We start from the raw sequence: 24,951 nt of genomic DNA, 5'->3' as shown, positions 1-24,951 counted from the left end.
ATATATATATATATATATATATAGAGAGAGAGAGAGAGAGAGAGATGTATATGTCATTTTTCTACACACGTTTGTGTGTGTATATATAATAGTGCTAATACAGTTTACATATTTAGATATACACGTAGGTCCGTATGATGCATACATAGGTATCTATCTATATATATATATATATATATATATATATATTATATATATATATATATATATATATATATATATATATATATATATATATATTTATTTATATAAATAAGGATAAGATCGATATTTAAAATATTGATCTTATCAAGTGGTCAGCATGGGAATAAAAACCATCAAAGGTAATAATTATTTAAAATTATAATACAGGGTATCAAGAGATACCACCACGCTGAAAAAATAGCAGTCAAATCCTGACTATAAAACCACAATAAATGTCCGCATGGCACGGTTGTGGTTTTAGAGTCAGGATTTGACTGCTATTTTTTCAGCGTGGTGGTATCTCTTGATACCCTGTATTATAATTTATATATATATATATATATATATATATATATATATATATATATATATATATATATATATATATACATACATAGGTATCTTTATATAAACAAACTTCTGATTATCAGCCACACCTGTATATACATGCAGGTGTGGCTGATAATAAGAAGTTTGTTTCCCAACTCCATGGTCCCGAACTCAACGCATCTGCGTGGCAACTTGGGTAAGATTTTTCTACTATACCGTCGGGACGATCAAAGCGCTGCGAGCGCATTTAGTAGAAAGAAACTGAAAGAAGCCCGTCGTATATACGTGTGTGTTTTTGCGTGTTTGTCTCCCACCGTCGCCTGAAAACTGGTGTTGGTGTGTTTACGTCCTCGTAATCTTGCAGTTCAGCAGAAGACCCGATGTAATAAGTTCTTGGTTTAAAAGAAAATAAGTTCTAGAGTTGATTCGTTTCAAGGCGGTGCCCCAGAATGACTAATGACTAGAAGAAGCGAAAGTTGTGCCAAGATTATACACATTCATGCTAAGTTAATAAAGTATATACATGGGTATGTATTATTATATACGCACATATACTCGTACATGAATACGTACATTCGTACGTTAGTAGGCATATATATTCGCTTGAAAAGTATTTATTTATATGTTGTTTGTGTCTAAACACATCTGTACAGAGTAAAAATTAGTGTGTTTTATTTGCATCAAAAGACTGAAGTGAATATGGATGGGATTCGAGTATAGAGTCTGATTTCGTTGGTAATTTGAAATAGTTGTTCACCCAGCGAATCTTTGAAGTTACTGTCAATGATTTTTTCACACAAATATATTTCGTTGCTGTTATGCAAATGTATCGTAAGTCCAAAACTTTACTTTTTCAGAAAAAGAAAAAATAGTTTCACCGTTCCATAGCAAAACCGTTGTGCTACACTTTCACGATTTTCGATATCTTGGCATTTGAAGCAGCCCGAGATATGATACTTTGACCAAAAGAACCGCTTATTGCAAGAAAAAAAATAGATATTGAAAAAAAAAAAAAACCCCGCATTTGGATATACGACAGTTTAACATAATAGCAACAATTTGTATTTTGGTCGTCAGTCTTATTCTTTAGTTTCGTCTCTGTTCACAGGCTCGTCAGGTAAGTTATGACGAAGTTTTAAAGGAGGAACATCTATAAAAGTACTCATCTCTGCGATTAATATTCGTTCCTCTTTCTTCCAATATTTTTCTTTTATGTTTTATTGTTTACTTGTTTTAGTCATGCCAGGCCTTTGTTTACTTGAACAAATTGACCCAGTACTTTTTTTTTTAAAAGTTTGTTTCTTATATCGTCTAATTTTATCAAACCGCTAAGTTAGGGGGCGAAGACGTGAACAAACCAAAACCACTTTGCAAGCTGTGGTGGGAACACACACGCACAGCTATATTCATATATACGATGGGCTTTATACTTGTATACTTGTTTCAGTCATTTGACTGCAGGCCATGCTGGAGCACCGCCTTAAAGGGTTTTAGTTGAAGAAATCAACCGTAGGACTTATTCTTTGTAAGCCTAATACTTATTCTATTGGTCACTTTTACTGAACTGCTAAGTTACAGGGACATAAACTGGCTATCAAGTGATGGCAGGTGGAGGGACAAACACACACTCATATAAATACATAAATATATATCTATATATATAGATATGTAGTAACGCCTTGCGCATGCGTAGTCTCACGCATGCGTGGAATTAAACAAGCAAGTGTTCCCGCTCAATTCATTCTCTTTCTTGCTGGCCGGCAATAGAGCGTGGATGTGTCAAGAGTGTCTCCGGCGTTCCAACTCTGGAGACGGTCTCTTTGCGTGTATGGCTGTCGCTCTCCATCTTTCGGACTTACACTCGACAGCTCGCTCGCATCTACATGACAACGTCCCAACAACAGAAGCTGTAACAACAAGAACTAAAGATGTATATATTTACCACCTAAATAAAGTTGATGTTTAAGTTGATAGTCTGGAGTTCAGCGTTCCGTTATATTCTTTAATTTTATATAGGAAGGTCAGGTAAACATCTAATGATGTATAACCAACTTTCCTATACTGGTGACCCCGACGTGATTCAAACACGCAGCCCACTGAGCTGCAAATACCCACTTTCTTATAAAGTGGTGATTCGACGAAGAAACAAACGCAGCATGGACTCTGGACTACCAACTTATAACTGGTGAACCCCGACTAAAGAACAAATACGGCCATGGAGACTGAATTATGTATTACCAACACCAACAAGCGCGGTTTTTATTCTCGCCTCTGTTAGAGTGGATTTTTCCACTCACGATAAAACAGACAAGAATTACAGCCTGCGACTTTCCAATTGTGTACTCAAAGAACTTGGTATAAAACTCTCACGTGTTCTGACTTTCTAACTGCTGTGATATCTCACACACATATAGACGGCCTGTTTTTTATTACGTTCTTATATGTCGCATTTCACACTCTCACATACACATACATCTTTTATGCCACACAATAACTCTTGTTATTCATTTCATACGGTTGTCTTTTCTATCGTCTCATTACTGGTATTTACGAATTCACTAATGTTCGTAGTATAACGTAATTACTTGTATATCATCTTTGATATATATTTTGGTGTTCGACCGTGTGACACGTTTAAATAAAAGGAGTCCTCTGTTATTCCATTCGTCACCATTTCTCCTTTTTGAGTTCGCACGGTCGTTCTTTCATCTTGGGTTAAGAAAATTTTTCTTCGAGGTTTTCGCTAATGACCATACAGAGATTTGTCTGTCGATCGTCTGTAAAAAAGCGCACCTCTTCAAACAACAATGAACAAACAGCTTTTTCACCACCAGCTTCGCTCAACCAAGATTACCACCGTGACGACAACAATTACTACTACCAACTACAAGCATTCCCCCGACATCGCCAAGTTTCAACAGATCATTACCACCACACATACAGAACATCAATGTACTGTCTACCACAATGTCGTGCGCCAACAACCATATCAACACACTCGGTTTTTGTCGACTCTGTTAGAGTGGATGTTTCCACTCACGATCAACAGACCAAATTTTCCTTGTGTAACTTTCATAGAATATTCCGTACCAGGTAAACGGTCACAACTAGCATCTGATGCTCATCTATAGCTCTGCTCACCGACCACGACTTCCTGAGTACGGACATTCTATCTCCTTGTGGGACTCTTGTATGAACTGGATTTTTTCTCTACAGACACTTTTACTATGTTCTGTGTTTTTTCTCACACACACTTGTGCACTCACACACTTTCTTTCATTTGTACATTGCATGCATGTTCTCACGAGTGCACATTCATTTCTTTCATTTTTCTTTGTGTGTGTTTTGTGCTACATTCTTGTGGGTGGTTTTCAGTGGCCATCCTGCCTCAGGCGTTCTAACAGATTTAATATCATCGTGCGTTTCTCGCACTGGCAAGGGAGCCCTGTAGTAACGCCGTGTGCATGCGTAGTCTCACGCATGCGTGGAATTAAACAAGCAAGTGTTCCCGCTCAATTCATTCTCTTTCTTGCTGGCCGGCAATAGAGCATGGACGTGTCAAGAGTGTCTCCGGCGTTCCAACTCTGGAGACGGTCTCTTTGCGTGTATGGCTGTCGCTCTCCATCTTTCGGACTTACGCTCGACAGCTCGCTCGCATCTACATGACAACGTCCCAACAACAGAAGCTGTAACAACAAGAACTAAAGATGTATATATTTACCACCTAAATAAAGTTGATGTTTAAGTTGATAGTCTGGAGTTCAGCGTTCCGTTATATTCTTTAATTTTATATAGGAAAGTCAGGTATACATCTAATGATGTATAACCAACTTTCCTATAGATATATGGTGGACTTCTTTCAGTTTCTGATTTTCAAATCCAGTCATAAGGCTTTGGTTGACCTGAGGTTATAGTAGAAGACACTTGCCCAAGGTGCCATGCAGTGGGACTGAACACGGAGCCATGTGGTTGAGAAGCAAGCTTCCTACTACATAGCTACACTTATATCAATCATTAGACAGCAGCCAAGCTGAAAGACCCCCTTGAATACTTTTAATTGAATGAATCGACCCCAGTACTTTTTTTTTATAACCTGATACTTATTCTCTTAGTCTCTTTGGACAAACCATTAAGTTATGAAGACCGTAGGCATGCCAACACTGGTTGTTAAACAGGGGTGGGGAATATACACAAATACAAAGACTCACACACACACACACACACACACACATTCGACATATTTCTTTCAGTTTCTGTCTTCCAAATACCCTCATAAGGCTTTGGTTGTTCCAAGAACTATTGTTGAAAACACTTGCCCAAGGTGCCACACAGTGGTTAGGAAACATAATTCTTACCACTCAGCTATGCTAGCACCTATATATATATATATATATATATATATATATATATATATATATATATATCCCGTGATGGCACCTGTGCCCATCGTCGCCTTCCTGGCACTTGTAAAGACATTCAAGCGAGATCGTTGCCAGTGCCGCTGGACTGGCTCCTGTGCAGGTGGCACGTAAAAATACACCATTTTGAGCATGGTCATTGCCAGTACTGCCTGACTGGCCTTTGTACCGGTGGCACGTAGAAACACCCACTACACTCTCGGAGTGGTTGGTGTTAGGAAGGGCATCCAGCTGTAGATACTCTGCCAGATCAGATTGGAGCCTGGCGTAGCCATCTGGTTCACCAGTCCTCAGTCAAATCGTCCAACCCATGCCAGCATGGAAAGTGGATGTTAAACGATGATGATGATGATGATGATGATACATATATATATATATATATATATATTTAAGAATTTAAGGAATGGAGAAAACGCATGTTATAATTGCATACTTTATTCCTACATATGTTTCAAAGGATTACAACCTGTGTGATCCATAGGGATCTTTAATATTAAAATTGTAACCTTCTCATCAGGGAAAGCATGGGAATCATCTTAAACGTTTAAGATGATTCCCATGCTTTCCCTGATGAGAAGGTTACAATTGTAATATCAAAGATCCCTATGGATCACACAGGTTGTAATCCTTTGAAACATATGTAGGAATAAAGTATGCAATTATAACATGCGTTTTCTCCATTCCTTAAATTCTTAAATATACTCAAATACCCAACATTTCAAGGAGTTCCTGCCTTAAAAACAGGAACTAAACCACAGTTATTTTGTGTTCTTTGCTACATTGGTTTCTATTAACCCATTTATTCTATCAGAAGAATTTTTATTCATTAAGATAGAAGAAATACACATAATTATATATATATATATATATATATATATATATATATATAGGGAGAATTCACAAAAAAAACAACAGACGAAGACAGGTGGTGTAGAAAACAAACAGATGTATTAGTATAACGCTCAGGAATTGAAAAAGTCTTTAACGTTTCGAGCCTATGCTCTTCCACAGAAAGGAACACAGAAAGAAACAAGGAGAGAAAAAAAAATGTGTGTAGTGGTTAGCGATCTGTCATGGCAAATATTACAACCTTCCAGCTTGCAAGCCCTGGTCAAAGATATATATGTATATATCATCATCATCATCATCATCATCATCATTTATTGTCTGTTGTCCATGCTGGCATGGGTTGGACGGTTTGCCCAGGGCTTGCAAGCTGGAAGGCTGTACCAGACTCTTGTCTGATTTGGCATGGTTTCTACGGCTGGATGCCTTCCCTGGCCCCAACCCCTCTGAGAGTGTAATGGGTGTTTTTATGTGGCATTGGCACAGGTACTATTTACATGACACCAGTATCTGCCATGACTACAATTTCACTTGGCTTGAGGGGTCTTCTTTTCAAGCACAACATAATGCCTAAGGTCTCAGTCATTTGTCATAGCCCATGTTTTACTGCTGTGTAGCATAGCTGTTCGCATCATACAGTCTGCCTTTCACTCTGAAGGAGAGGCCCTTTGTTGCCAGCAGAGATAAGAGCTCTCTGAATTTTGCTCAGTCTATTCTTAATCTCACATCTACGCTCTCTACTAACTTGGTCACCTAGATACCAGAAGCTATCTACTACCTCTAGCTTACCCTGTTAGAAGTTAATGGGATCTATTTTCTGTACATTTTTGGTGTTTATTATATTTGTGCACCTTCCAGATGCAAAAGCTATCTTCCCTGTTAACCTTCCTCTGATATTGCTGCATCTCATATGTGTCCATAGCTTACACTGGTTGCATCTTAAGGAGTTCCTACCTCCTATACCTTTTCTATAGATCGTGCAGGACCATCTAACTGAAGGGATTTGTGATTTGTCTGCTCTCCGACTTACTAAGACATTGGTATATACAGACGATTGCACTGGTATGGACATGTGGTGAGAATGGAGGAGGATAGCTGCGTGAAAAAGTGCCACACCCTAACAGTTGAGGGAACCCGTGGAAGAGGTAGGCCCAGGAAGACCTGGGCTGAGGTGGTGAGGCAAGACCTTCGTACATTGGGCCTCACTGAGGCGATGACTACGGACCGAGACCTTTGGAAATGGGCTGTGCGTGAGAAGACCCGGCAAGCCAAGTAAGATCGTTGCCAGTGCCCCTGGACTGGCTCTTGTGCGGGTGGCACATGAGATGCACCATTTTGAGCGTGGCCGTTGCCAGTACCGCCTGACTGGCTCCTGTAGGATTTTCGAGCGAGATCGTTGCCAGTGCCCCTGGACTGGCTTGTGCGGGTGGCACATAAAAGACACCATTTCGAGCGTGGCCGTTTTCGTGCGGGTGACACGTAAAAGCACCCACTACACTCTCTGAGTGGTTGGCGTTAGGAAGGGCATCCAGCTGTAGAAACTCTGCCAAATCAGACTGGAGCCTGGTGTTGCCATCCGGTTTCACCAGTCCTCAGTCAAATCGTCCAACCCATGCTAGCATGGAAAGCAGACGTTAAACGATGATGATGATGATGATGATGATACATATAGGTATGTGTGTGTGTGTGTGTGTTTGTGTAAGCTGTCTAAGAGTCTATAAGCCAGAAAAAAATGCACTCGTATATCTGTCATCTGTGTGGATATATTAATTGAAGTGTACAGTATTATATATCCATTACAGCTGATCTTATCAATCAGTTTCATACTAGGGTGAACTGATTGGTAAGATCAGCTGAAATGAATACATAATATTATATACTTCAATTAATATACCCACACAGATGACAGATATACGAGTGCATTCCATCATTCTCCCATTTCATAGTTGGCCTCAACAGTCTCTAGCCACATCCCTGCTGTGTAGTTAGGATATTCTTTTGTTTTGTAAAATTACTTCTCATCTGATGACTACAGTCTTTTATAATGATGTAATGTTCTCATTCTTCTATTAAAAAGTTACTTAAGAAACAGCTATAATGAGCTGACAGTTATCCATCATATGTTATTATTCATTTAATTATATATATATACTCTTTTACTCTTTTACTTGTTTCAGTCTTTTGACTGCGGCCATGCTGGAGCACCGCCTTTAGTCGAAGAAATCGACCCCAGGACTTATTCTTTGGAAGCCTAGTACTTATTCTATCGGTCTCTTTTGCCGAACCACTAAGTTACGGGGACATAAACACACCAGCATCGGTTGTCAAGCGATGTTGTGGGGACAAACACAGACATACAAATACACACACACATACACATATATATACACATATACGACGGGCTTCTTTCAGTTTCCGTCTACCAAATCCACTCACAAGGCATTGGTCGGCCCGAGGCGATAGTAGAAGGCACTTGCCCAAGATGCCACGCAGTGGGACTGAACCCGGGACCATGTGGTTGGTAAGCAAGCTACTTACCACACAGCCACTCATATATATATATATAATATTAGGGATAAAAATCCAAATTTACAGGTAAAAACTCAATTAAATTCAATTTACCAAAAATTAAAATTAAATTAAGTTTCACAATATATAATATATAAATATATAATTTAGAGAAAAGAACCAAAGTTCATGAACTCATCCATGAAAATCCACAGTCACATATAGAAAAAAATTAATAAGTAGATACGCTAAAAAGAAGTATAATAAAATACAAAGTAAAAATCATAAAATAATAATAATATATAATAATATTATTATTATTATTATTATTGTTCAGTAGTTTTATTTTTATAACGTGCTTTCACTTCACTACCGAGCGCAGCTCTGTGCGCCTTGGGTATGTGCTGTGGTTTGCTGTGGTGCTCTTATGTTTACTGTATTGAAAGTGTTTTGCGTAGGATGTGTGCAGTACCCAGTAGTGCAATTTTCTGTATGTTATATATATTTGTAAGTCCTGGTGTTTTTGTTATGTATTTGTCTGAATATTTTTTTATTATACTATGATAGGAATTGTTTCTGTTTTTAGATTCCACATTTGAGTTATCTCTGTTATTATTATTATTATTATTATTATTATTATTATTATTATTATTATTATTATTATTATTTTATACTTCTTTTTAGTGTATTTACTTATTAATTTTTTTCTATGTGACTGTGGATTTTCATGAATGAGTTCATGAACTTTGGTTCTTTACTCTAAATTGTATATAACATAGTCTGCCATAGACACCTGTGCTTTGGTTCTTTCTTTCTTTTTCTTTTCTTCCTTTTTTTTGTCACTTTTGCTATGAATTAAATTAATGAATTCAGCAGGATACACCGTCTGCAAGTAGTTGGGTTCAGCATATTATCCTCCATTTTCTAATTGTTACACAAATTTTGGGTAAAACCTCCACTTTTACCCGCTCCCATTGATTGCACCTAGTATAGCACTAGTGTAGCAATAATTGGGTACCCTCCCAGCAGTATACTGGATAGATACTATCCCTTAGTGGGTTGAACCCCCAACCCCTAACTCTCTCACGTTATATATATATATATATATATATATATATATATATACAGACAAGTAAGTAAATTTTGAATATAGTATAGTTGTGAAATTTTATCCTTATAAGACTATATATATAGTAGATTAGTGGGAGTAAGATAATTCAGACATATATCTTGAAAACCATTCACATGGATGATGGTTATCTGGAAATTAAAGAAGGAAAATGTCCCCTATGGGGACTGATGTTTCAAATAAAAAGTAAATTCTGCTTCTGTTGGAGAGTAACAATTATAAAAACGAAAGGTTGGAGTTTATATTTGTTTTATTTCGTAGTTTACAAGTATTTCAACAACTGCATGGTGACTATTCCCACATTATTTCTATAGGCATCATCATCATTTAACGTCTGCTTTCCATACTGGCATGGGTTTGACAGGAGCTGACTAGTCAGGAAACTGCACCAAGTTCTACTGTCTGCTTTGGCATGGTTTCTATGGCTGGAATCTCTTTCTAATGCCAATCACTTTACAGAATGGACTAGGTATTTTTTACATGGTACCATCACCAGCAAGGTCATCAAATAATTTGTAAAACTGAGGGTGTGTTCAGTATTGAAATGGATGGCTTTGTGCCAGGCAATGAGAAGTTAGAGTATGATATAGGAATAAAAATAGGTGTCTGGCAATAGAAGAGATACCTGGCTATCAGTGATGGAAAAAGAAAAGAGCGAGAGAGAGAGAGAGAGAGAGAGAGAGAAGATGGTGAAGAAGATGTCAGGGTGCACCCTCAAAATAGAGTTAGGGGTATATAAGTGGTAGAGAGGATTGGGTGAGTGGACAAGTAGATTCCTGAGTATGAGAGGGAAGTGAAAGATAGAAGGGTGGAAGGAGTGCAGGGATTGGTGAACAAGAGTGGATTTTATGTAGATGGATGAATCTTCTCAAGCATAGTGAATTGCTAATCTTCTCAGTCCTTTGTCATCTCTTTTGTGGGGTTCAACATCTGGTGGTCATCTTTCACCATCCCATGTCTTCCTGGGTTTTCTTCTTTCACAGGTTCCATCCTTATTTAGGGTTTGGTACTTCCTTTAGCAGCTATCCTCATCCATGCACATCACATGACCATACTAGCATAGACTTCTCTCTCGCACATTTCATCTGATGCAATTTCATACTTCTATAAATACTTCTCTCTAAGGCATCTCCTTTACCATTGTAACAGCTGATTATAAGGCTGCTACACCAGCCACTTGGATATGATACCTTCCTGGACAACTTAATTAATGGGTGACTAGGCCATATCTCACTTTGCTAGATATTCTAGTTATTTCAACAGTTATTCCTGGTGGATTAGAAACTTACCCTGTTTTTATATTCTTAGTTACTTTAACTATCATGCTACTGTCAATTTGGATAGTTGATCCCAATGTTGGGTCCACATTAGAAAGACTCTGCTTCTCCCATGCATTCTCCACATTTAGTAGCTTTTCTTAGTGGAAGTTCCGTGTCTCTTTCTTTCCAGAATCACAAAGTGTATGGATACTGCTATCCACCTGTACACATTCCTCTCCCAGGCCATCATGATTTTCTCTAAAATACTGTCATGTAATTTGGAATCTAATGCCTCTGGTTCCCACACCTCAGAACATTGGCAAACCTCTTCCTTTCTGCTTCTCTCCTGACTAGATAGACCTGTCATCTACCTTCTCTTTTAGCCACCCAGTATATGACTCTGTCAGCTTCACTCTTCTACCATCATGTTACCATTGGTCTGTCTGGAACTTTACACCAGACACAGATTTGGTCCATTGCTCTCAAAAGGTTTTCCTGAAAGAACTTAAGTCTTTCTCCCCACTCTCCCTTTGTCATTAAATGCTTCAACTAGTACTTTTCTAAATTTCTGACTGTTCACTGAATATAAAGGCTTCCATAAGTTTCTTTTCTAGGTTGGTTTGCATCTCTGTGTCCTTTTGTCTGTAGTCTCTAATCCTATTTCCAGTGAGAACGAGTGTTCTGCAGATTGATAGGTGATCAAGTGACCAGCTTTTGGAGTTTGTGTTGCAGACCGTCAGATCATTTGCACCACAGAACCCTAAAAGCTTTGTTCCCTCCTCATTTCTAGGATCAAAGCCATAGTCTACATGTACACCATGGAATCCATTGGATTGCTGTCTATTGAAGTCTCCACTTACAAAGATAAGGTTGCTGTCATTTGCGACTGATGTAATCTGAGAAAAGGGCCTCATAAAAATATTTCTTTGTTCATCTGCCAATCCTGATTGAAGAGCATATGCAGAGATAAATGTGTGCTGCTGTATTTTGCAAGACTTGTTGAAGTTTAATTATTCTGTTACACACTCTGACTATCTTCATTACCGTATCTGTGCATTTCTCTGCCAAAAGTATGCCTACACATCCCACACCACCACTACTGCTTACCCAGAAGAATTTACATCTTTGTTCTTTGCCCATGAGAATTCTGATTGAGGCTTCCCTCTGTCTTCTTTTTTGCATTCAGTACACATCTACATGCCTTTATTCTAGCATTTCAACAATCTCACCTGACCTACATTTCAGTGTATAACCCCACCACCACCACCATCACCACCACAGATTTTTCAAGGTAGTGCCTCAGTATGGCCACAGTCTAATGAGTGAAACAAGTAAAAAAATAAAAGATGTGTGTGTGTATGTATATATATATATATATATGTGTGTGTGTGTGTGTGTGTGTGTGTGTGTGTTTGTATATATATATATATATGTGTATATTATATATATATGTATGTGTATATAAATATGCATATGTATGTGTGTATATATATATATATATATATATATATATATATATATGTCATCATCACCACCATCATCATTTAACGTCTGTTTTCCATGCTGGCATGGGTTGTATGGTTTGACTGAGGTCTGGAGAGCCAGCGGCTGCACCAGGCTCCAATCTGATCTGGCAATGTTTCTACAGCCGGATGCCCTTCCTAACACCAACCACTCCGAGAGTGTAGTGGGTGTATTTTACATGCCACCAGCACAGGAGCCAGTCTGGTGGGCCTGGCATCGATCACGTTCAGATAGTGCTTTTTACATGCTACCGGCACGGGAGCCAGTCAGGGTGTACTGGCATTGGCCATGGCTGCGATCTCACTTTATTTGTCGGGTCTTCTCAATCACAGCATATCTTCAAAGGTCTTGGTCCCCTGTCATTACCTCTGTGAGGCCCAATGTTTGAAGGTCATGCTTATATATATATATATATATATATATATATATATATATATATATATATATATATATATATAATATAAATAATATATATATATATGCATATATACATATGTATATGTACATACATCTATGTATATATATAAGTCTGTCATACCGGCCATGATGAAATACCACAAGGTATAGAAAATACGCATTCGCCTTTATATATTTAATCCTTTATATTGAACACTCAATATTTCATATATTCAATAAGACATATTCCATATATACAATAAGACATTCAATACTTTATTTCATTGTACCATCCATTTTTATATTATATATTGTATATTCCATATTCTATATCCCACATTAATTTTACAAGAATATAAATAAAACATAAAAAACAGACAGAGTTGAAACTCTTTTAAACAAAATAATATATTCCTCTATACACAATCATACAAAACCCCTTTTTTTGTATTTATTTTTACTCACATATATATATATATATATATATATATATATATATATATATATATATATATATATATATATATATATATGCATATGTGGGCACAGGACGTCACAAAACGTGAACAACAAAAAAATATGAAGCACGAGTACATGGAACATGAACTATTGTTTCGAACAACAAAAAACACAAATAGAAAACAAAACAAACAACATAAAGAATGACGCTTCATCAGTTGTTGGCTGTTTCTTTAGTCTCGTATTTTGAGCATTTAGCAACAATATACGCTTTCGATAAAACAGCTGCTCCTGCAAAGCAAATTAAATAAAATTTGGGATTTTGCGGAGGGTCAAAATTGGTAACACAAACATGACAGTGAAAACAAACAGGAAGGGCTGCTAAGCCTACACGAGGTTGTGGGAGCGAACGCGTAAATCAAGCTAGGACAGGAGACAAACAAGAACACGTCTTCTTTGTTCTACGTACAATGAAGAGAAAGAAAGAAAGATGGCCAATGGTCACGTGAGCAAGGGAGGAGGAGTGAGGGAGAGAGAGTGATAGGTGGAGGTAAAAGAATAAGAGAGAGAAAGAGTAAAAAGATTGTATAAAGTGTGCATCAGAATTATTAAGATAAAACTCACTTGGAAGAGGATGCGTGGCATTCAATAGTATAATAATATAAATAATATATATATATATATATATATATATATATATATATATATATGCATATATACATATGTATATGTCGATACTTACATCTATACACATATATATATATATATATCATCATCATCATCATCATCGTTTAACGTCCGCTTTCCATGCTAGCATGGGTTGGACGATTTGACTGAGGACTGGTGAAACCGGATGGCAACACCAGGCTCCAATCTAATTTGGCAGAGTTTCTACAGCTGGATGCCCTTCCTAACGCCAACCACTCAGATATATTTATATATATATATATATATATATATATATATATATATATATATATATATATATATATGTGTGTGTGTGTGTATGAGCACAGGATGTCACGAAATGTTCCCACTATTCTATCCTATTACTCTGTCACTCTCTCTCTCCCTCACTTCTCCCATGCTCATGTGGTTCCTACGTGATCATCGGCCATCTTTCTTTCTTCTCCTAACTTGTGTTTCTTTCTTTCTCTCTGTTGTAGCCGGAACAAGGAAGATATGTTCTTGTCTGTCTCCTGTCCTAGCTTGAAATGAAATGGAATAATTAAAAAAAAATATATATATATATGTAATAAGACTGTGTGAAGCAAAAAATGTCAAAAGGGGAGGTGTTGTGGGGGACACCCCGAGTGAGAGAAATGGGCTGTTCCATCACAAGCAAATAGTGGACAGACAGCGAGGTACACCCCACAACATAGATTAGTAGTTAGTGACTTCAGGATCAGGGCTAAATGGATGCTTAGAAGATGACCAGCATGGAGAAGAAGGGTCAGGAAGCTTAAGGATCCTGTGAATGGACAGAGATTTAGAGATGTATTACTCAAAGCTTTTGATGAAATAGAAGAGGATATAGCATCACATGACGACTAGAAGACAACTGGAGGTTCCTACAGGACAACCTGTTGAGGGCCACTGACCAGATCTGTGGATGGTGCAAAGTCCCTTCTTGATCCAAGGTAACATGGTGGTGGAACAATGTAGCTGACAGGGCCATTATGGAAAAGAAACAGGCATGGAAAGACTGGAAGAGCAGTGGTAGCAGGGAATTGTATCAGATTGCCAGAAGAGAAGCTAGGAGACAGGCTTATTTAGCCAAAGGGGAGACAGGTTTATTTAGCCAGAGGGGAAGCAGATAAGAAAAAATTTGCCAATGTTCTACATAATGAGGACCAACAACTTGAAGTGTTTTGTGTTGCAAGACAGTGTGTGAGAGAGAATTGTGATGTCTTAGGAGAGAAATGTGTCTGCATGCATGAGGGTTCACTTGCATTTAATGAGGCTGCAAAGAGAGAGACTTGGAGACGCACTATGAAAGGTTGGAAATGAAAAGAAGGAACAGGAGAAAGAGAGTCTGCCAAATGTCAACCCAACAGAGAGACCAGCTATCTGAATTGACAGTACCTTGGTAGATAAACCAATTAAGGGTATGAAGACAGACAACGCCCCCGGCCCATCAGGAATCACTGCAGAGATGCTCAAAATATCTGGCAGTATAGGCTATAGTCTAGTCACTCATATAGTTAACCAGGTGATACATGAAGGAGTCATACCCAATGACTGGTGTAGCAGCACCATAGTCAACTGCTACAAAGGTAAAGGTGACGCCCTAGACACAAACAATTACAGAGGTATCAAGTTGTTGGATCAGGTAATGAAAGTCATGAATAGGGTCATAGCTCAACTAATTAGGGAGAGAATTAGATGTTGGGATGAGATGCAGAGAAAAGTGCCACTGATGTTATATTTCTGGTAAGACAGCTGCAAGAGAAATACCTAGCCAAAGATAAACCTTTGTACCTGGCTTTCGTTGACATGGAGAAAGCCTTTGACAGGGTCCGCTGATCCTTTATCTGGTGGTCAGTGCAGGAACTAAGGATAGTTGAATGATTAGTGAGAGCTGTGCAAGCCATGTACAGGGATGTTCGTTTAGTGGAAGGTGCTTGTAAAGACCTGAATATGACATACATAGGAGAAACATCTAGGAGCATTGCGGAATGATTAAACAAACATTTGAGACAATATGACGACAAAAAACAGTCCTCCATACTCTACCAACATGCCAAAGACCAGCATGGAGGCAACTTGGGTCAACTTGACATCCGCATCTTATCCAAGCACCCAAAAGACCCAACTCTAAGACAAATAAATGAAACTTCCCCAATACTAAATAGGAAATATACATAGATATCATACCCCCATACCCACATTTTACACAGGTAAAGTAGAACAGTTGATGGGATTTTATGCAGATAGATGTATGTATGTCTGTGTGTGTGGGTGTATGTGTGTGTGTGTGTACATGCACATGTATGTATATGTAAATAAACAGGTCTACATACAGATGGGTAGGTACATAGGGTATATGAACAGACAACCACATACGCAAATAGAGACTGAAACACATGACCACATATACACACACACTTTACTTCACACAAAGACACATGTCCACACATATGGAGATGTGCACCCATACATACAAACATTGTACATAGCAAAACACACACACACACACACACACTCAGACATGCACACACAAGGAGACAGAGGTACATACATACATATACACACATGCACACACATACATAAAAAACACACAAACACAGGAATATGCAGAATACATACATACATACATGCAAACGCACACACATACATATGTGCATACACACACATATACATATGCACACACACAGACATACATACACACATACATGCATACATACACACACACTGTGACACACGCATGCGCAAAAACAAACAAAAACCAAAAAGAACGCAGCGTAAATAACAGACAGTCAAGAGTATCGATAAGGTTGCAAGAGGCAACGAAAATTTTAGGAAAATAAAAATAAGAAATAAGTGGAAATTTTAATGGTGAGTGTGTTAAATTTCAAGGCACAATAAGAAAATGACTCTCCCCAGACACACTCACACACACACACACACACACACACACTCAAATGAACCACACATAACTCACACAACAAACAGTGACACATACACGAACACATACTACGCATATACATGCACACACACACACACACACACACACGAAATAACCCACGTGCGATCCACAAAGCAAACCACACGCATATACACACACACGTACACACACATACATATACACATACACACACGTCCACATAAAATACAGACACACACTGCTAGGAAATCACACCCACACAATACAAACACACACGCACACACACATACTCAAAAACTGCCTGCTTAGCTTCCACTGACCATTGTCCATAAGCACCCACTAACTATTCCTGCTACTAATTCCTTCCACTACGTCACACACACACACACACACACACAAACACACACATACACACTAACAGATAAACAACCAAACCACGCACACACACACACATACATACACACGCACACGTTCTGTTATTACACACACACTTGCATACCCTCGCACACGCACACATATTCACCTCCCTTTTTCACTCTCCTGTCTTAGAAAGAACTTTTCCTCCACCACTTCCTCTTCCGGTCCTTCCACAATGTAACCTCGTGGGCATCGGTGCCGATTTTTTCTTCCTCCGTTTTTCCATTCTTTGAACTTTCCTTGTTTCCGACGAAGGGCTCCGCCCGAAACTTCATACTCTCTCTCTTTCCTTTCCCGAGCGTCTAATAACACCATCCGTATCACGTCCTCACGTTGTTGTTTTTTGTTATTGTTTTTTGTCTTTTTTTGAACTTATACATATATATATATATATATATTATCGTACGCTGAAGAAGGGAAATAACCCTGAAACTCGGGTCTGTACGTATCGCAGATCAAGATGGGAAGGATAACTTCCCTTGGCAAAAAATAGACAGGACACAGATATGTGTCGATAAACCAGCTGGAGGAGATGTTCTCCTGGGGCTAAAAGCAACAGTAACATCCACCCTTAGGGGTCAGCCACATTTAAATGGCAAATATACTTCACTTTATCGTGCAGTTACTGTTAACACCTCGTTCAGAGATTTAACATATATATATATATATATATATAAAATAGAGATATACTATTGACAATCCAATAATTTATTTATATTACAATATTGCATTTAAGTACTATGAATATAATTTAATATAGCATTATATTATATAAGATAAATAATTATAAAAAACATAAAAGGCCAACAAATTTTTTTGACTTATATATTTTTTCTGAAATACATTATTACAGTTCCCTTATATATACAATCGCTCCAGGGTCATGGTTGAGAAAAAGACAAAATTGTGTGTTAAAGGACAGCTGGATTTTAAAGATTAATTCAAATGCCTATGTATTATGAGTGTGAGCAGTAACTATTCAATCATACGTAAATTCCATTTAAAAAAAACAACAAAAACACTTTAATGGATGATGCAATCCACAACTATTGAAATTCACTTCATTACTTCCCAGACACAAACCAATTGAAACCCTTCCATGTCCAAGATAGTCGCTTGTCACCACAACATACAACAATAAGATATTTGTGTATATAAATATGTATAAATATTTAAGTCTTCTTCTATGTATAACTGCAACAAAAAATATTTAAACAATTACATCTTCAATACAACAACTCTTTTATCTATTTAAATTAGTTGGTATAAAAGAATTCTTGTTTAGATTAACTAATAATAGTCTATATTTAATATTTTCTCTGAGGGGTAATTCCATAGTAGATATGGATAGAACCCTCTCTTTGTTTACTTAAACTATCGCACGAAGAATTCCATAATAATTGTTAATATGGACTTAAGACTGTAAACGCGAGAACCAAAATACCCCACATACATACATACATATATATATATATATATATATATATATATATATATATATATATATATATATATATTATATATATATATATATATTGGAAGGTTTGGAGGTGATGTACAAGAATTATATATTTGAAAAAATAATAAGGTACTCAGATATCTGGATGGTTGTACATTTACAGATTTTTATTAATATGTCACATGTTTTATAAATATTAGCGCTTGCACCTATTCTTGTAGGTTCTTCAAAATATGATTTCACTTCAGAGAATGTCTCTTTTTATAGTATAGTATTATACTATATATATATATATATATATATAGTTTAGGCCTGAGCAATGGAAATCAAATTTACTAATTTTCTAGGTGTAACTAGATTTGAAGTTACTTAAATAACGATTGTTATTTGCACACCATGGAAGGGAGAATTTAGTGAATCGACAGAAATCATAAATACAAACCAAACAAGCACAGTTCTCAATGAACCAATTTATATTATTATTTACAAAATGAGGGACCACATATAGTGCATATCCAAACTCTATCAATACTTTCAGATGTAACAAACAACATTGTTGTCATAGGAATACAATTTATAAACTATACAATACTATAATAATTATTATTTTGGTTATTAAATTTATTTAGAAAGTCAAATAAAACTATTTTTTATTATCACACACATACACACACACACACACACACACACACACATATATAAATATATATATACACACACACCTATATATACATACACATATATACATACATAAACATGTACACACACACACACATATATATATATATACACACATACATATATACCCATGTGTATATACATATATATATATATATACACATACATATACGCACATTAACAATGAATTATATACACACACATACATACATATTAATATAGGCATACATATACATATAGATTCACATACACATAGATGTATACATATGTATATACTCATACACACACACACATATAGTTGGAATTTACAAAAAAACAAAAGACGAAGACAGGTGTGTAAACAACAAACAGGTGTATTAGTTTAACACTCGGGAAGGTGAGAAAGTCTTTTACGTTTTGAGCCTATGCTCTTCGTCAGAAGAGATGTAGGAGTGGGATAGGATGTATAGAGATGGTGTGGTTATACATACATGCACATATACATACATACATACCCATACACACATTCATATATATATAATTGCAGCGTGGAAGGTGTTTATAAGCCATTTAAGGCACACACAAAAACCGTTAGATTCACTTCAACATTTAAATTTAATTTGCCAAAATATTTTCGTCGCTTTGAGACTGCGACCTGTTCACTGACAAAATTCCGTGATGCAGCATAGAATTTTGTCAGTGAATAAATTTAAATGTTGAAGTGAATCTAACGGTTTTTGTATGCCTTAAATGGCTTATAAACACCACGTGTGTTGGAGGTGTATACAGGGTGTTCCAAAATTAAGGCAACCAAAGTTTCAGGCTTTAATGACTATCGATAGATAGTGTGTCTTGTGTTTGCTTCAGACTAAATAAATTCAGATTTATAGATAAGATAATGGCTATAGACCGAAATACAATCATAATACTCTACGAGGAGACTGGAAAGGAATCGTCTTAGCATTCATGAGATTGTTGAAGGCATGCTGCCCTGACTGGTGTTTCGCTGATGAAAAAAAATTTGACATTGAACAGACAGTAAACCAGCAAAATGGCCAGCCTTGGAATGTATCTGGATCCATCGGGGTTTGATTGGTAATTTGATGTCAAAATCCACTCAGATATCCCCCTAGTTATTTTGAGATATATTGTATTTAAGTATGTTTTGGGATTGTAGCGTTGTTTTTATATTTGTATGTATATATGTACGAATACACACACACACACACACACAAATAAACATATACATGTGCATGCAGTATGTGCATGTAACAATCATAGACTAATGCACATATATATACATATAAAGTATTTATGCATAAAGCATGCTAATTAATTAATGAAAGAAAGTAAGGCAGTGCCCATAGCCTAAACAATGCCTCAAAACCTGAGAAAGAGAATTAGATGAGACAAACAGGAACAGTATATTATTGCTACTTAATATTTTCAACCACTGGTGGGATAGTGTGTAAAGTTAATCCAAAGAGTATGTCATGGGTGGAGTGTCTTTGATTCTAGATTTGAAGGATCTGGGCTGAATTATGACAACTACTCCAAAACCAACCTTCCCTTGCAAAAAGGACCACCACTATCACCATGACTCCAACCACCATCACTTCTGCAACCTACACCACCACCACCACCACCACCACCTGCATCATCAACACTACCACAACCAAAACTACAACCAACCTTCACAATTCTGCTCAGACCAACTCTGTGATTTATTCAAATGCCTTGCTTTGGGCCCTTAATGGGATCAGTGCAGTTCCCAGGTGAATTAGCTATATCTAGTAGTTTATCTATTGACCCTGAAAGAATTTGACTTCAGCTGGATTTGATCTCAGAACATAGAGAACCGCAACAATTACTGCAAAGCTGTCGTGATGATCCGATAGAAAAAGCAGCTAAACCTCACTCAGCTCACGCCTTACTGTTATAAGAAAGAAAGGTTATTGTAGATATTGTAATTACAACATTACTCATACTCAAAAGACAGGATGGTCATGGCAGGAACGTTTTTAAGGAAATGATTTCTGGATTAGAGATGATCTGGGAGCTGGACAACAACATCTAAAATTAGAACTCACTAGAATCAAATGTTCACTAGAGACAGCACAAGAGGTAGACGTGGCCGCATTTCATGCAACACACTTCAAACCAGTGCTGTATGGTGTCAGCATGATGCAGTCATATGTGTATCCGGGACAATCCATGTGTGGCTGCAATTCAGCCATTTGATCAGATAACTGGAAGAGAGGATAACAACAATAACAACGCCAACAATATCAAGTAGACACACACAAAACACCACCACCACCGTCACCATCAAGATAATCATCGTTAATTTTAGACAGGATCACTTTTCTTAAATTAACGAGAAGAGAATAATGGACACACCTGGGGTAAATTCATATCGTCAACTGATACTGCCACACCTGAGATGTCAGTCACGTCGTCACGGTGAAATCATTCAGCATAAATATTACTTTACACTCTCTGCTATCTTATTTTGTTATACATGTATGTGTGTATGTATATATGTAATTATGTATGCATGTCTGTATGTATGTATGTACATATGTATTTATGTAAGTGTATTTGTAAATATATATATATATATATAGAGAGAGAGAGAGAGAGAGAGAGAGGGGGGAGGGAGGAAGTGGGAGAGACCGTTGATGCACAGGTTATGGATTTGGGGTACTGACTGTTCTCATTCTATAACCAAATATGAACATTTCTTTTGACCAAATTCCATCAGGTGAAAAGGTTATTAATTCCAGTTGTTTTTAAGCATTCTTCACACTTTTGGTATAAATCTTCAGGTCGTCTACAAAGAAATTATGAGTTACATTGATATGGTATCTATGTACATATGTTTGTATGTATGTATGTAATATATGTATGTATGTGTATTTTGCATATATATATATATAGAGAGAGAGAGAGAGAGAGAGAGAGAGAGAGAAAGAGGAGAGAGAGAAAGAGGAGAGAGAGAAAGTGAGAGAGAAAGAGAGAAAGTGAGAGAAAGATGGGGAATGTGAGGGAGAGAGAAGTAGATAATGATAATGTGTGTGTGTGTGTGTGTATACAGGGTGTTCCAAAATTAAGGCAACCATTTTTTGAGGGCTTTAATAACAATCAATAAATGCTATAAGATATGAAAATTCTACATCATTGTAAAAGTGTATCTTGTGTTTGCTTCAGACTAAAGAAATTCAGATTTATAAATGAGATAATGGCTATAGACTGAAATACAATCATAATATTCTACAAGGAGGCAAACATAATACAACTATAGCAAAAAATGCTTAAAAGTAACCAAACAACAGTCTAGAAAATTGTGAAGAAATTTCAAGAGACTGGTTCCATGGCTGATCGCCCTGGACGTGGCCAAAAAAGAAATCTGTGGCCCCCTCAGCTTATCATAAATACCAAAGGGAAGATATGGTGAAATCCTCATCATTCCCTCAGGAAAATGAGCTACACATCAATGTATCCCAGTTCTGAAGGAGGCTCTCAGGACCCAACGCTAAAAGATGATCCATTGTCATGAGTTCACACAAGTTTACAAAGCCATGACACTGGAGAGGAATTGGCTTATCATGCGGGAGATTGTTGAAAACATGCTGCCCTAATTGGTGTTCGCTGATGAAAAGAAATTTGACACCAAATACACAGCAAACCAGCAGAATGGCCAGCTTTGGAGTGTAACTGGCTCTGTCGAGGGTGGATTGATAAATCGACTTCAACAAGTTCAAATCCACAGTTAAACAGAGCAACCATTGAAACAAATTTTGTGCTGGAGAACTGCCTTGGTGAATCAAAACCATTTCAGTAAATTTTCCTCATTTCTCGATCATATTGTAACTTGTACCTATTTTATACAGTCACAAACATATATACATACATATACACATATATATATTTATAAATCACTGTAGTGTCCAGATGATCAGCCATTGCTATGCCCTGCTGGTCACACTGCAAAACTTCACGTTATATATATATATCATAAAGCCATGATAGATCGCTGACCAAACCATTCAATTTTTTTCCTCGTTGTTTTTCTCCTTGTTTTCTCCGTATTCTTTCTGTTGAAGAGCGTAGCTCGAAACGTTAAAGACTTTCTGTATTCCCGAGCGTTAAACTAATACATCCTTTTGTTGTTTACACCACCTGTCCTCGGCTGTTGTTGTTTTTTTCGTACATTCTCCCATATATATATATATATATATATGCATATATATATATGTATATGCATATATATATATACATATATATGTATATGCATATATATATATATATTATGTATATGCATATATATATATATGTATATACATATATATATATGTATATGCATATATATATGTATATGAATATATATATATATATATATATATATGCGAGTAAAAATAAATACAAAAAAGGTGTGTTAAAGTCTGTCATACCGGCCATGATGAAGGGAAATAGCCCTGAAACTCGAGTCGCCTTTATATATATATATTTATATTTATATATTTATATTTATATATTTATATATTTGATCCTTTATATTGAACACTCAATATTTCATCTACATTCAATACTTTCTTTCATGGTGCCATCCATTTTTATTTTATTTTATTTTATATTGTATATTGTATATTATATTATATATTGTATATTCCATATTCTATACCCCACATTAGTTCTGCAGGAATATAAATAAAACATAAAAAACAGACAGTGTTGGAACTCTTTTAAACAAAATTATATATATATATATATATATATATATATATATATATATATATATATATATATATATATATATATATATATATATATGCATATATATATGTATATGAATATATATATATATAATTATGTGTATTTCTTCTATCTTAATGAATAAAAATTCTTCTGATAGAATAAATGGGTTAATAGAAACCAATGTAGCAAAGAACACAAAATAACTGTGGTTAGCTCCTGTTTTTAAGGCAGGAACTCCTTGAAATTTTGGGTATTTGAATATATTTAAGAATTTAAGGAATGGAGAAAACGCATGTTATAATTGCATACTTTATTCCTACATATGTTTCAAAGGATTACAACCTGTGTGATCCATAGGGATCTTTGATATTAAAATTGTAACCTTCTCATCAGGGAAAGCATTTTAATATCAAAGAACCCTATGGATCACACAGGTTGTAATCCTTTGAAACATATGTAGGAATAAAGTATGCAATTATAACATGCGTTTTCTCCAATCCTTAAATTCTTATATGTATATATATATATATATATGTATATGTATATATATATATGTATATGTATATATATATATATATATATATATATATATATATATATGCATATATATATATATATATGTATATGCATATATATATATATATATGTATATGCATATATATATATATATATATATGTATATGCATATATATATATATATATATGTATATGCATATATATATATATATATGTATATGCATATACATATATATATATATATATACATATATGTATATGCATATATATATATATATATATATATATATATATATATATATATATATATATGTATATGCATATATATATGTGTATATATATGTATATGCATATATATATATGTGTATATGCATATATATATATATATATATATATATATATATATATATATATATATATGTATATTAATTTATGTATATATTAATATTATCTTGGTTGAAAAAACTTTGATAATGTAAATATGT

General features: G+C 35.9%; 1 protein-coding gene across 1 annotated transcript in view; it reads left to right on the top strand.

The window, feature by feature from the left end:
- Positions 1-24,951, top strand: part of LOC106868303 (toll-like receptor 1) — a 45,703-nt gene that overhangs the window by 777 nt on the left and 19,975 nt on the right. The gene's annotated exons all lie outside the window — the stretch shown is intronic.

This window comes from Octopus bimaculoides, chromosome 29 (assembly GCF_046866305.1).
Source record: "Octopus bimaculoides isolate indiv1 chromosome 29, ASM4686630v1, whole genome shotgun sequence".
NCBI classification, from domain to species: Eukaryota; Metazoa; Mollusca; class Cephalopoda; order Octopoda; family Octopodidae; genus Octopus; species Octopus bimaculoides.
The sequence above is the reverse complement of the archived record's forward strand: the minus strand, read 5'-3'. Positions and strand labels throughout refer to the sequence as shown.